Here is a 14,788-nt window from a genome sequence, read left to right on the forward strand (position 1 = left end):
TCCAAACACCATCACATTTGGGTTTGGGATTTCAACATGTGAATTTTCGAGGACCACAAGCATTCAGTCCACAGGAGAAAGGGATGTCCCCCTGAGCTTTCAGAAAGGAACCCAGCACTGCCCACAGCTGCATTTTAGTCCAGTGAGAGCTGTGTCCGACTTCCAACCTGCAGAATGGTGAGATAGCAAATTTGCATTGTTTTACGATGCTAAGGGTGCGGTCATTTGCAGCAATAAGAAACTACTAGGAAGTCACATACCTAGAAAGGGGAAGAGCAAGGATCCACGTCTGGACTATCTCACCGGAAGCCCACCCAGACATTGGACAGACTTCCTTTTTCTGCTGCAGAAGGAGCTCACGGAGCTACTGAGTTACCTGAGCCAGAAGTGTGGGAGCTGTGTTATTGTGGGGAGAGGCCAGCTAGGCTAATCTGGCTGCTCAGGAACCTGTGGTTAGAATGCAGTTCAGATCTGTTCAGTTAATTCAACAAGGAAGCCATGAAGCTGATGTGTCTTTAGTGCTGTGTCAGCCTATGTCAGCAAACCAAAATCTATGCCTGTTAGTGCCTCAGGGTTAAGAAATCAAAATGCTAAGGACAAACAATCACGAACAGCCAACGAGGCTTTCAACTACATTCAATCAAATAATTTCCTTTCTCTGCTTCTGTACTTTTCTCTGTCTCTCTTCCCCATGACTCTGACCAGCTAAGTGCCCCTAACCACTTCTGGTTTAGCGCTGGCCAATATGAGTTGATTTTTTGCTCAAATAAATGCTTAACATTTTTAAGATGCCTCAGTTCATCTTATAACAGATCCTAACAGCCTTGCACGATCTCCCCCGGAGTGGACAGTCACACTCTTTCCTCCCGTGGGAAAGCATCTGAAATTTGCTCATTTGGTCAACACATTTTTTGGGTGCCTGTGATATGCAAGCATGAAGTGTATTCTATCAGGATATGGTGGTGACCGTGACAGACATGGAAACTTCTTGTCCACCCTGAGGTTGCCATCTCATGAGGAAGAGAAAGGCTAATCCTCCCAATAACCCTACCATGATCACCAGCCCCACTTTGCAGTCAAGGAGGCTGCCACCGAGCAGCTCCAGGCCACGTCCGAGGCCCTGGCGCTGTAGCAGGGAGGGCTTTGACCCCAGAGTCTAATTTCCGAGCTAGGAGTCACAGTGTTTCTCTGAGGAAGGGCACACTTGTTGCTTACCTATGTTGCAGAATTCAGACAGGTTCCTACAGCAAGGGCAGAGAAGAGCAAGCCCGGTGGTGAATTCTTGGGAACCAGGGAAGGACCAAGGCAGTCAGGTCTTTGAAAAAAAGAACGGGATTAGGACATTATAATTATGTCCAGATGTCTAAGAGTCTTATAGTATGTCGGCATGGAAAACTAGGCTATAAGAGAACGTTTGACGCTATTAAAAGACGTTCATGGGTTGTGGTTAAATAGGAAACTTAGGTTGTAGAACAGTCTACCTTATGAGCCTCTCTCCGCTTGTGGGGTAAAAAAAAATGTACATACAGTTTTTTTTTAAAAAGATGCATAAATACACTTTAATGTGTTAACTTGAGTGTAACTAGGTTATGGATATAGAGGTGCCAGGATTAGCAAATAAAAAAAATAGGACATCCAGTTAAATTTGAATTTCAGATAAACTGCGAGTAATTTTTTAGAACAAGCAAGTCCCACGCAATTATTCATTGTTTATCCCAAATCCAAATTTAACAAGATGTCCTGGTTTTTTTTGTTTGTTTTAATCCAGCAACCTTTTACGTGGGATTTTGTTTACCAGTGTTTTTTATAATGAATACACACTACTCTTGAAATGCAAAGGGGGAATCAAACGGAGTCCTGCCGTGGTAAGGAGGATTCGTTATAGAGGTGTGCACGGGGGATTCCTGGATTCGCAGGCGACCAGTCACCTGCAGCATAAACTCCACCCTCGCGCACCGGGGTCCTGGCCTGCGCGGCGATGCCCGAAGCGGGCTGAGCGGCGCCGACCACCAGGTGGCGCTGCCGGGCTGCGGTCCCGGAGGACCGGGATCCGAGCATCAGGGCAGAAGGAAAGATCAAAGGTGCCTCCTCTCGGATCCGGGGGGCTTTGGGATCCAGGTGGCCCTGGGGAGTCCCCAGGGACAGGGCTAGGGGTTCAGGAAGAGCTGGGTGCAGAGTTGGAGCTCTATCTCCAAAGCACACCGCTCGCCCCTTTCGCCCAGAACTGCTGTTGACTGTGGACGAGTCCGTGGGCTGAACCGAGATGCAGCCACCTGCGCCCTCCTGTGTGTCCTGTTTCCTTTCCTCCATCTCCACAAAGATATCTCCTCGTTGACTCAGCTCAAATGACTCCGGGGACTCAGCCCTTGCCCTGGGGTGGAGGGCAAGGACTGATCTTGTTTCCTGCTGGTCCAGCCTGGCAGTGATGCGGTGGGGAGGGAGGAACAGGAGGAGGGGGCGGGGCAGGAGAGGCACCCAGGCACAGCCACCAACCCTTGATTCTATCTAGAGGGACTTTTGGGGCGAACGTAACTCTGGGAGCTGCCAAAGTATTGGGAACTGCCTGGCTGGAAAGAGAAAGGTCCAGGGAAGAGGAGTTCAGATACCTGGATCTCTTTGGGTAGAACAGGGCAGGGGAGAGCCTCAGGGTTAGCCCAGCCTGGAAGGGAAAGGCAGACAGAATGAGAGGGAGAACCAGAATCCTCAGCCATCCCCAGAAGGCCTTGGCCGTTGTTGGGGAGTGTGGTGGCTAATTTTATGTGTCAACTTGGCACCCATATATTTGGTCAAATATTATTCTAGATGTTTTTAGGAATGTATTTTTTAGATAGGCTTAACATTCAAATCAGTAGACTTAGGGAAAGCAGACTGTTTGCCATAATGTGGGTGGGCCTCATCCAATCAGCTGAAGGCCTTAAGGCTGACCTGCCTCAGGAGAGGGGGAATTTGTCAGCAGAATGGTTTTGGACTCAAACTGCAGCATCAGCTCTTCTCTGGGTCTCCAGCTTACCCTGCAGATGTTGGGTTTGCCAGCTTCCAGAATCATGTGAGCTAATCCCTTAAAACAAATCTCTCTCTCTCTTTCTCTCTTCCCATCGTATTTGGTTGTTTCTCTGGAGAATGCTGACTGATACAGGGAGCCCCAGAGCCCTGACTGAGATTGGCAGATCTGCGAATTCTCTGGGACGGTCAACCTTTGATGAGCATCTACTATGTGTTGCACTCTGTGTCAGGCACCGGGCACAGCGACCCTCTGGAGAGGCACTGGACCTGGGCAATGAGGTGAGGAGAAAACCCTCTCTTAGCAGCTCATCCCAGAATTCCTCTTGGTGGGAACAATCTCTGTTTGGGAAAATATCTTAGAGTCACTTGGATTAGTGAGAGTCACAGGTGTGAGCATCCTCCCTCTTCCTCCCTACTTTGCCTCAGTGACTTTATCCAACACCTTCTCTGCCCAGCCTTGCACGGACTGTTCTTTGGCCCATTTAAGGGGGCGGAGATTAGGGGCCTTCCTTCTGCCCTCAGGGAGTGTGGGTCAGGGTCATGAGAAGAATAATACACAGTGACTTGCCATGCACAAGCCCATAATGTAGGAAAGCCAACTATGAAAATCTTGGAAATGAAAAAAGAAAAGAGAAAAATCCCTTTTCCCTCCCCGCCACCTCCATTTTCAAAGTAGATCTGCCCCAGGGCAAGGAATAGCCTGCCTACAGTGCAAGGAAACAAACTGAGTTTTGCTTTAGCCTCAAGATCTGGCTCTTGGTGGTTTATAGGTGATCTCTGAGAGTGATTTTGGCTAAAGGAATTTTCGTTTCTTGTACTGACCTTTGAACCTCCTGCTCACCCCTCAGGGAATCTGGGACTTCCCAGAGCAGAGTCCAAGGCTAGCGTGCCAAAGCCATTAGCAGTTAATTGCCAAATGGGTTTTCTCAGAAGCCTGGGTCCGGCATAAGGTGGGCAGTCAGCAAATGCATGTCCAGGGGGTCAAACAAGATCAAGGCCCAAGGTCATAGAGTCCCCGGGAAAATGAGCTAGCTGGGGCCTGGGGTGGCTTGGAAATGGGCCCTGAAGAGGGGTTATCATTTGCATAGCTGGGAAGGGGTTTGAGGCCCAGCAGCATTTCCCAGAATGCCTTCTGTTTTCTTCTTGAGAAGTGGCAAGAGCCGGAGGGAGTGATGGGTTTCTCAGCACAGTTCTGGTATGAGTGGCCCTGACCACAAGCTGCCAGTACCACGCCAGAAAGAAAGAAAGAAAGAAAGAAAGCATAACCACTGCCTCCCATCCCCCGTGTCGTGTGAGAGTCTCATCCTGTAGTGGGTTGAATGGTGGCCCCCCAAAGATGTCCACATTAGAATTCGCGGGACCTGCGAATATGACCTAATTTGGAAAAAGGCTCTTTGCAGACATAGCTGAGGATCTCGAGGTGCAGAGGTCTGTCTATGGAATCATTACCTGGATGGGCCCTAAATCGGATTTACTATGACGAGTGTCCTCCTGAGAGAGACACAGAGGAGAGATGCCCAGACCGAAGAGGAGAAGGCTGTGTGAACATGGAAGCAGAGGCTGGAGTGCTGAAGCCACCGGCCAGCAAACGCCCGGAGCCCCCCGAAGCTGGGAGACACAGGAGCAACATCTCCCCTAGAGCTTCCGGAGGGAGTGTGGTTCTGCCGACACCTTGATTTTGGACTTGGAGCCATCCGAGCGGCAAGACCGTCAGTTGCTGTGGTTGTGAGCCACCAAGTTGATGGGCATTTGTTGCAGGAGCCCCAGGAAATGAACACACATCCCAACCCACATCTTCTACAAATTCCTGGGGGCTTGCACTCCTGAGACTCGTCTTCCACACGTGCCCGATTTTGCCCCATTTTGCCCCCTGTCCACCTGCAAGTGAGACCGTCCCCTCGTCTTGTGCCGCGTGGAGTGCACTTGCACCGAGAGTTTCTTGCTGTTAGGGAACCGTGGAGCAGGAGTGTAGCAGAGACGGGTTCCGTTCTCCAGCACACACACTGAGCCTTCCCTCCTCCAAATTTGGGTAAATAAAATGATCCCCAATCTTTTACAGAGTGAATCCGACACCTGCGGGGTAGCAAATCCTGAGAAACGGAATCGTGCCCACGAGTGTGTGTGTGTGTGTGTGTGTGTGTGTGCCCACGAGTGTGTGTGTGTGTGCCCACGAGTGTGTGTGTGTGTGTGTGTGTGCCCACGAGTGTGTGTGTGTGTGTGTGTGTGTTGGCGCGTGTGTTCCCCACGCCCCCTCTCCTCCCTCCCATCCTCACCACCTCCAGGGGAGGAAGGAAAGGCATCCTTCCAACCAGCAAGCCAGAGGAGCCTGGCCATCGGGATAGGAGATGCTGCCGAAGAACGAAATAAAAGAAGACTGCTCAGGACTGAAGGCTTTCATGTGTGTCCTTCTGGCTGTGGTGGGGGAGGTTTCCGGAGGAGCAGGGCAGGCTCCGGCCACACAGAGAGCCTCCACGATGACTCACAGATCCTCGGCTGGCCCACGCCTCCCCTCTGTGTGCCTGGCTGTCATGCAGTGACCTGCGTGGAGGATGGTCACCCCTCTTCACTGCTGGCCTTTTCCAGGATGTCCCTTTGAGGCTATAACCATCTAGCCGGTTATGCAAGTCAGAACCCTGGGATTTTCCCCCGACCCCCTCCTCTTCATCGTCCCCCAAACCCATCCCAGCCCCAGAGCCCCAGATTGCTTGTCTTGCTTGTCACTGAAATGTCACCTCAGCAGTTTTCCCTTTACCAGCTCTGTTGGCCCCTTGTTCCTCCCTCCGTGGCCTTTGTCATGGTTGCAATTCGCCTTGAGACAAGAAACCACAGCTGCTTGTTCTCTGGGGGTGTCCCTAGTGCCCCAAACAGTGCCTGGTGCTCAAGAAGTACTTGTCAAACAACTGAATAAATGAGTGAATGAATGAGCAAATGCTGTGTTGAGCCAGAGTGGTGCTGCAAAGAAACAGAGTCTGAGATCCTTTTGGGAATAGCCCCAGGTGTCCTAGATGATAAGAAAGGGGAACCCCTGATATGGTAGGTAGACTCCCCACCTTCCCCACCTGAGCACAGGGTTGGAATCAGCCAGAAGCCTCACAGGTCCCGAAACCTGGCGCGGGTGTGGAATGCCCATCCCAGTGCTTGGGGTGTCGGGAGACTCTTCTTTTCCACCGGGCTGGTGTTTGTCAGCTGTGTTTTCCATTCATTAAACTTTTCCAAAGGGTGTTGGGTTCAGAGTGTCTGTGAATGGTGGGTGCTGAATGGGGCAAGGGGGTTCAGGGAACGTGAAATGTACACCCTTCCCGCTGCCGTCAGGAAGACTTCAAAGGAGGGTTAGTCCAGTGTAATTCAGGGAGCCCTTCTAAACTTCCAGTGTGGGCGGCAGCCTGCCTTGGGTCCGGCAGCAAGCTCTATTACAACCCGCTCCGTCCACCCTGCAACTGCCCCCACCCCGACATTTTATTTTGAAATTGTCAAACCTACAGAAAAGTTGAAAAAAGACTACATGAAATAACTACCCCCCCCACACACCTTCCCCTAGATTCTCCAACTGTTAACATTTTGTTATATTAGCTTTCTCTTTCTCGCCCCCTTTCTCTGCGTACTTTACATACTTTTATTTTGCTGAACAATTTGCAAGCAAGTTGCTGACATCTTGATGCTTCACTTCTAAATATCTCAGCATCTCCTACTAAGGATGTTCTGCCACAAAACCACAAGACCATTTTCACAACCATAATAGCATCCAGTGTGCCATCCGTATTCAAATCTCTACCATTGTCCCCCAAATGTCGTTTAAAGTTGGATTTCTTTTTCTGCCATCCAGACTCCGGTCGAGGTTCCCATATGATGTTTGGTTATGTCTCTTTAGTCTCCTGGCATCTAAAATAGTCTGTCACCTTTAATGGTGTCGCTGCGGCTATTGGTTTGTTCTGGTGACCCTGGCTCTTTTGAAGAGTCCCAGCCAGTTGGCGTGTGGGATGTCCCCCAATGCTGGATTAATCTGGTTATTTACTTATGGCTACATTCAGGTTTAATAGGTTGGGCAAGAGTACGACCTAGGTGATAGTGCGTACTGCTACTTGAGTCACATCAGAGGGCAGATAATGTCGGTTGTGCCCTCTTCGTGATGCTGAGTGAGGCTCTCCGTTTTCTCCTCTGCGATTACAAAGTAGTTGGTGGGATCCTCACATGGGCCTGGCCTCAACTGAGTATCTTGCTCACCTAACAGTTTGAGCCATCAGCGGCGAGGCTTGCCTGAATCAAGTACCACAAGGGGGGTTGCAAAGTGGTGGTTGTTCATTCTTTTATTCCTTCCACATGTATGAGCTGGAATTTCCCCCATATCTTTCCCTAAAAATCGCTGTGGATTCATGGATTTAAAAAAAAAATGTGTTATAACCTGACGCCATCATTGTCCATTTTGGTGTTCATATAATCCCACACTGAGCAGCGGGAGTCCTTCAGGTCAGCTCCCGCATCCCTTGCACGTGATCACAATTTATCTTTGGCACCATAAGATATTCTGGGCTCATGCTGCATATTTAAAGCCCCAGACCTAGAATTAACCACTTCTTCAAGGAGTCCTGGTTCCCTTAGTAGTGAATGACAGCTAGAAAACAAGAACACAGGGGACCTGGGTGGCTCAGTTGGTTAAGCATTTGCCTTCGGCTCAGGTCATGATCCCAGGGTCCCGGGATCAAGCTCTGTGTGGGGCTCTCTGCTCAGCAGGGAGCCTGCTTCTCCCTCTCCCTCTGCAGGTCCCCCAGCTTGTGCTCTCTTGCTCTCTGTCAAATAAATAAAATCTTAAAAAAAAGAACACAGTGTGTGATGTGTGTTCATTGGTACAAGAGTGTTGCTGCTTCTAGGTCTGTCAGTGAACAGAAACTGGAAACTTATTTTTACAAGATTATTTATTTATTTGAGAGGGAGAAAATGTGTGTGGGGAGGGGAGAAGCAGACTGCCTCCTGAGCAGGGAGCCTGATGCGGGGCTCCCTCCCAGGACCCCGAGATCATGACCTGAGCTGAACAAAGGCAGATGCTTAACTGACTGAGCCATCCAGGCGCTCTGGAAACTCATTTTCCAAACAATCATGAGTTCAAACTGATATTTCTACCTCAAATTTAACATTGTAGGGTTTTTCTTTAGCTTCTTTTACTTATTACTAGCGTTTTTTTCTCTTACAGTAAAATATGTATTTCCTTAATACTATATTATGCATAAAAGAGTTTCAGAATTACAATACCAATGGTATTACTAATAGTACACCTACCAAGTAAAACGTAAATTGTTTTTTGGAGTTGATTTTGTTCTTGGAACAGATCCCACTAGGAATGTACAGTCCGAGTACTCGAATTCATTCCTTGCTCTGTGTGGTTGTCAGTTTGATATGTAATCAGTTTGTTTTGTTCCTGTTTGCACTCTGGGGTAGGGTTTGCCTTCTCCCATACTTGCAAAATTTAATTAAATTTTTTTTGCACACATAAAACATTTATAAAGTTCAAAGTTAAAATGACCTTAAAAGGTATATAAGGGAAGTCTCGCTGCCATCCCCATTCCAACCACCTTGCTCCCTCCCACCAACATGGTTAACCCTTTCCATTAGTTTCTGTTATACTTCCTGTGTTTCTTTTCATGAAAATAACACAGGTATTCTCATTTTCTCGTCTTTCCTATACAAAGACAGTAGACTGTATTTCCTCTTTGTCATATTACCCTGAACTTTGTTACCAATTTAAATAGAACCTCTGGTGCTCACTTTGATTTCCTCCTGTCTGAGAATGTTCTGACTTCACCCTGGAATACGTTCAGTGTTGGCTTTTGTTAACTGGCGCTGAGAATTAGGGAGGCCCCTGGGATACCTTTGATACCAGGGCATTGGAAATACCCGGGTCTTCCTGGGGTTTGCAGGACCCCCAGACCCTGAGAGTGACGGGAAAACAGTAAGATGGAAGCCCAGATTAGGGTGAAGGTCACGCAGCAGGCTGACCTCTCCCGCCCCTGGCTTCCAGACCTCTGGCTTCTCTTGGGATGTGGGTGGCTCCGGAGATGGGATGTTGACCCTGGAGGATTAAGCTTAAATACTGCAAGGAGAGAGGCAGTCTCTGTGACCAACACTTGCCTCAGTCGAAATACACACTTAAAAAAATTGAGATAAGATTCACATCACATAAAACTCAACCACTAACCATTTTAAAGTGTATATTTAGTGGCTTTCAACACATTCATAATGCTGTATAACCACATTTTCATCACCCCAAAAGGAAACTTCATACCCATGAAGCAGTTACACTCCATTTCCCCTTCCTCGCAGCCCCTGGCAATCACTACACTGCTTTCTGTCTTTATGGATTTGCCTCTTCTTGACATCTCCTATAAATGGAATCATATGTATGCGCCCTTGATGTCTGGCTTCTTTCACTTGCCTTAATGTTTTCAAGGTTTGTCCGTGTTGCAAACGTATCGGGACTTCATTGCTTCTTATGACTGGGTGTGCCACGTTTCTCCATTTCTCAGCTGGTGAACAGCTGGGCTGCTTCCACCTTTTGGCCCCTGCGGACGGTGTTGCTATGAACATTCTTACATAAATCTTATACCAATCTGAACACCTGTTTTCTATTCTTTTTTTTTTTCAAGATTTTATTTATTTATTTGACAGAGAGACACAGTGAGAGAGGGAACACAAGCAGGGGGAGTGGGAGAGGGAGAGGCAGGTTCCCCGCAGAGCAGGGAGCCTGAGGCGGGGCTCGATCCCAGGACCCTGGGATCATGACCTGAGCCACCCAGGTGCCCCCGTTTTCTATTCTTTTGAGTGTATCCCTAGGAGTGGAGTGGCTGGGCCATATGGTGATTCTACGTTTAACCCTTCGAGGAGCTGCCAGACTGTTTTCCACGGAGCTGCCCTGGTTTCCATTCTTGCCAGCGATGTGTAGGGGTTCCAATTTCTCCACATCCTTGCTGACACTTTTTATTTTCTGTGTTTTTGGTGATAGCCATCCTAATGGGTGTGAAGTGGGCAAAGTACATGCTTTTGTCACGAGCTTGAGATGTACTCTCAATCATATTGTACTCTCGTCATAATGCCCTTTAGTTTCATGAGGCTACCTAAGGCTTCCATTTCCCTTTAGGATGAGTCTTTGTTGTCTTTTAAGTTGGTGATCCAGGGATTCCAAGGCTATAGGAGAGGAATCCTGGTATATACAAAGCATGGTGTTAGCTGAACATTTGTAAGAAACCTCAAATTGAATCTTTACTGCATATAGTTGCACCATATATTATGGGAGTACAGGAACACGGAGGTGATATTATTAACTTGGGGCGAGGGGTGTGAAGTACTTAATGAGACAGGTGACCTTTAGGACTGTTTTTGAACCTACAACAATTGGTGTGATCAAGGTAACCTGGCCCAGGCCTGAGGTACCCAGGCCTTGTAACAAAACCACATGAATGGGGAGAGTAGTGCTTCTCAGGGCCAGTCGGCTCCCCACTGGGGGAGTTTTTCAGCCAGACACCTTACTGTATTGCTCAGGGCCTTAGCAGCAAGGAGGCCAGGTCCTGGGGGCTGGGGGACCCAGTGAGTCAGAGCCCAAGACCAGGGAGGGTGAGAATTACCGCTTCCTGTATATGAAAAATAGAGAGATGTCTGTCTCCCACCCCCCCCCTTCCCCAGCCACAGTGGCCAAGATTCAAATTGGATTCTTTTGCCAATCCTCAGCCTCAAGCTCCCCACAAACTCCTGGAAACCCAAGGAGTTTGAAGAGGGGAGGTCCCAGGTAGTTTTCCTTAAGGCTGTTAATGATTTTAATCATGGCTATTTTTCAGGGTTGGTTGGCGGCCGAACAGATGTTCATAACATTCATTCGATAATCGAGATTGTCTCTTGTAACCCTCATGCCAGCCACGTAAAGTACCAGTGAGGTGTGAATTCTATCTCGTGGACCAGGCAAAGCTGGACAGATGAGGGGGGAATGTGTGGGGGATCTACCTCAAAGGATGGATGCGACTGAAATGGAGGTGAGGGAAGGAAGGATGGGATAAAGGCAGAAAGGAAGGGTGGGTCGCGCACACACATGAGCGTGCCCAAGTGGGACGGACTTCTAGAATAAAACCACAAATCTGAAGTATATGTAAAAATTATTGTGGCAATTTTATTTTAAAAAGTTTCACGGCCGGGGCGCCTGGATGGCTCGGGGGGTTAAGAGCCTGCCTCTTGATTTCCACTCAGGTCACGCTCTCACAGGGTCCTGGGATCCACTGGAACCCCAAGTCTGGCTCTGCGCTCAGGGCTCAATCCCGGAGTCCGCTGGAGGATTTCTCTCCCTCTCCCTCTGCCCCACCCTCCATTCACACGCATGCGCACGCTCTCAAAATAAATAAATACATACATCTTTAAAAATAAATAAATAAAAGTTTCGTGGCCAAATTTTTGAAGTCTGAGATTATGAAACAGGAATAATTATTTCTTGGCATTGTTAATTGTGAGAACCCTACTTACTCCACTGAACATTTGTCAGACTAAAAAGACACTTTCAACTGAGATAGGTAGATATTTTTCAACTGAGGTCGGAGCAGGGTCTTGGGAGGGGGGCGGTCCTTGGGCTTCCCAGGACAGTCAGGTTACTCCTGCAGTCTCCGTCTAGTTGTTAAAAGCATCTACTTCCACAATCGGAAGTGTCCCAGTTTGGACAATAATTGATATGGATACTCTATCATGCATTATTATTATTTATTTAAAAATTGTGATAGAATATACATAACATAAAATTTACCGTTTTAACCATTTTGTACTTCTAGTTTTAATTTTTGGAGGAAACTTTATGCTGTTCTCCACAGTGGCTGCACCCAGTTTGCATTCCTACCAATAGTGCACGAGGGTTCCTTTTTCTCCACATCCTCACCAACACTTGTTTCTTGTGTTTTTGATTTTAGCCATTCTGACAGGTGTGAGGTGATATCTCATTGTAGTTTTGATTTGCATCTCCCTGATGAGTGATTTTGAGCATCTTTTCATGTCTATTAGCCATCTGTATGTCTTCTTTGGACTCAGCGTTTGTGGGTATGTTTAAGATTTTATTTTTAAGTAACATCTACATGGAACGTGGGACTTGAACTCACAACCCTGAGATCAAGAGTTGCATGCTCCGCCTGTTACGGAACCTGGACTGGATGGCCCCATGGAAGAACCAAGCGGCACTCGGAGATCTTGGAGGATAGGAGGCTTATTTAACGCCGGTGGGCTCCAAAGGTCTGAGCCCTGAGCACAAGAAAAGGGGGTAATTTATACACTTCTACTTCCATTTGGCACTTTTGGCGGGGCAGGGAGAAGAACCCGGAAATGCCCCAGGGCAAGGACTGGGACTCTCTCTCTGGCTCGGTCAGCCATCTTCGGACACAGATTTTCCTCATCACACTTACTGAGCCAGCCAGGTGCCCCTGGATTCACTGGGGTTTTGATTGCATTTCCTTTATGGTTAGTTATGTGGAGTATCTTTCCATGCGCTTAGGCCTATGCTTTCCATAGGCCATTTGTATATCTTTTTTGGAGGAATGTCTATGCAAGTTGTTTGCTTGTTTTTGAATCAGGTTGTTTATTTTTGTTTTTGTTTTTGAGTTTTAGGAGGTCTGTGTATATTCTGAATATCAATCCCTTATCAAGTATGTCGTGGATTTTGTTTTACATGAGTTTGGAACTTTTCAACCTTGCGAAATTTTGAGACGTAAAGAATCCCCAAACTAGGCTTTTACTTGAATGATTCATAGTGTAAATGTATAATTAAATTAATTAAATTGTATAACTAAAAATTGGAGAGCCCATCTTAATTTATTTAGTTTGATGTTATAAATGCAAGTACATCAAACAATTTTATAGAGATTAGAGTTGTGATAAAATTTAATCTTTGTTATTCTGCTTAATATTCTCATGTAGATCTGCATTATGTGTTGCACTATAAAGGATAAGTTGTTTTTTAAAAAGTTATCTAGCTAACACATTCTCTCAACTCTCAGTCTACTTTCTGCTGTATGTATTGGACAGCTCTTGATAACTGTTTTGGTTTATAAAATAAATGCCTTTCCCAGTCACCATTAATTCTTGCAGCATTTTTTTCTGTCAGATCATTTTTTTTTCCCTTAAATGTTTGGTAGAATTCACCAGTGAAACTATCTGGGCCTGGTGCTTTCATTTTTTTTGAAGGACTTTTCAATTTCTTTGAATAGACTTATTTAGATTATCTATTTCTCCTTATGTGAGTTTTGGTAGATTCTGGTTTAAAAAAAAAAAAAAGATTTTATTTATTTATTTATTTATTTATTTTTATTTAGAGAGAGCACAAGCAGGGGGAGGGCACGGGGAGAGGGAGGGAGAGAATCTCAAGCAGATTCTGCGCTGAGTGCAGAGTCCAGTACGGGGCTTGATCTCAGGACCCCGAGATCATGACCTGAGCTGAAATCAAGAGTCAGATGCTTAACTGACTGAGCCACTCAGGTGCCCCTAGATTGTGTGTTTTAGGAATTGGTTCATCTCATCTAAATTATCAAATTTGTGGGCATAGAGTTGTTTGTAATAGTCCTATATTATCCTTTCGATGTTCATGGGTTCAGTAGTGACTGCCTCTCTTTCTTTTCTGATATTAGTACTTTTTGTCTTCTCTCTTTGGTTACCCTGGCTAAAGGTTTAACAATTTCATTGCCTTTTTTTTCAAAGAACCAGTTTTTGGTTTTGTTGATTTTATCTATTAATTTCTCGTTTTCAATTTTATTGACTTTTACTCCAATTCTTGCTATTGTTTCCTTCTGCTTGTTTTGGGTTTCTACTACTCTTCTTTCTCTAGTTTCTCTAGGTAGAAGCATAGATTATTAATTTTAGATCTTTCTTCTTTTCTAGTATGTGCATTCAATACTATAAATTTTCCTCTAAGCACGGCTTTTGCTGCATCCCACAAATTTTGATAAGCTTTAGTTTCATTTTCATTTACACAACAATTTTTTGTGGCTTCTTTGGTCCATATGTCATTTAAAAATGTGTTGTTTAATTTCCAAATATTTGGGGATTTTGCAGCTATCTTTCTGTTACCGACTTCTAGTTTAATTTCACTATGGTCTGAGAACATAATTTATATGATTTCTATTCTTTTAAACTTGTTTAGATCTGCTTTACAGCCCAGAATGTGATCTAGCTTGGTGACTGTTCCATATGAGCGAGAGGAGACTGTGTATTATGCTGTTGTTGGGTGAAGTATTCTGTAAATGCCAACTGGATCTAGTTGATCGATGGCGCTGTTCGGTTCAACAGTATCTTTATTGTTTTTCTTTCTGTGCATCTGGGCATATCCCTGTGTGCTCTCTTCTTATGAGGACACCAATCATTGGATTCAGGGTCCACCCTAATCCAGTATGACCTCATGTTAATGTAACTAACTACATCTGCAAAAGATCTTATTTCCAAATAAGGTCACATTCTGAGGTTCCACATGAACATGAATTTTGGGGGCAATTATTCCACCCACTACACTTACCACCATATCAACAGACTCCAGTATAATAAAAGTGGATTATGACTGAGAGAGCTGCAAGACACAGACAATTTAAGATGGAGTTCTTAGGGAAACCCAAAACAACAGAAGAGGGAAAAAAAAAAAAATTAAAAGCAGGAGTCTAGAGGAAACTGAAGTCTTTGGCACCAAAAACTACAGCAAATGTTAAACACAGCCTAGATCCTCATCAGATTAACCTAAAACCACACACTAAAAGCCTGATTAGCTCAGGTCCTATTATCTCATACATCACAT

At 46.0% G+C, this 14,788-nt stretch overlaps 1 long non-coding RNA gene across 7 annotated transcripts in view; it reads left to right on the forward strand.

Moving 5' to 3' along the window:
• Positions 1 to 5,057, forward strand: part of LOC112837495 (uncharacterized) — a 15,528-nt gene extending 10,471 nt beyond the window's left edge. For 5 of the 7 annotated variants that reach the window (XR_012373726.1, XR_012373724.1, XR_003211750.2 and 2 more), the window contains 2 exons: positions 3,120 to 3,282; positions 4,393 to 5,057. This is a non-coding gene — a long non-coding RNA (uncharacterized lncRNA). The remainder of the gene's footprint in view (positions 1 to 3,119; positions 3,283 to 4,392) is intronic. The other 2 variants (XR_012373725.1, XR_012373727.1) reach the window with 2 other exon arrangements.
• The last annotated feature ends 9,731 nt before the right edge of the window (positions 5,058 to 14,788 follow it).

Source organism: Callorhinus ursinus, unplaced genomic scaffold (genome assembly GCF_003265705.2).
Source record: "Callorhinus ursinus isolate GAN/ISIS: 27379988/994484 unplaced genomic scaffold, GSC_fseal_2.0 scaffold2, whole genome shotgun sequence".
Classification (NCBI taxonomy): domain Eukaryota; kingdom Metazoa; phylum Chordata; class Mammalia; order Carnivora; family Otariidae; genus Callorhinus; species Callorhinus ursinus.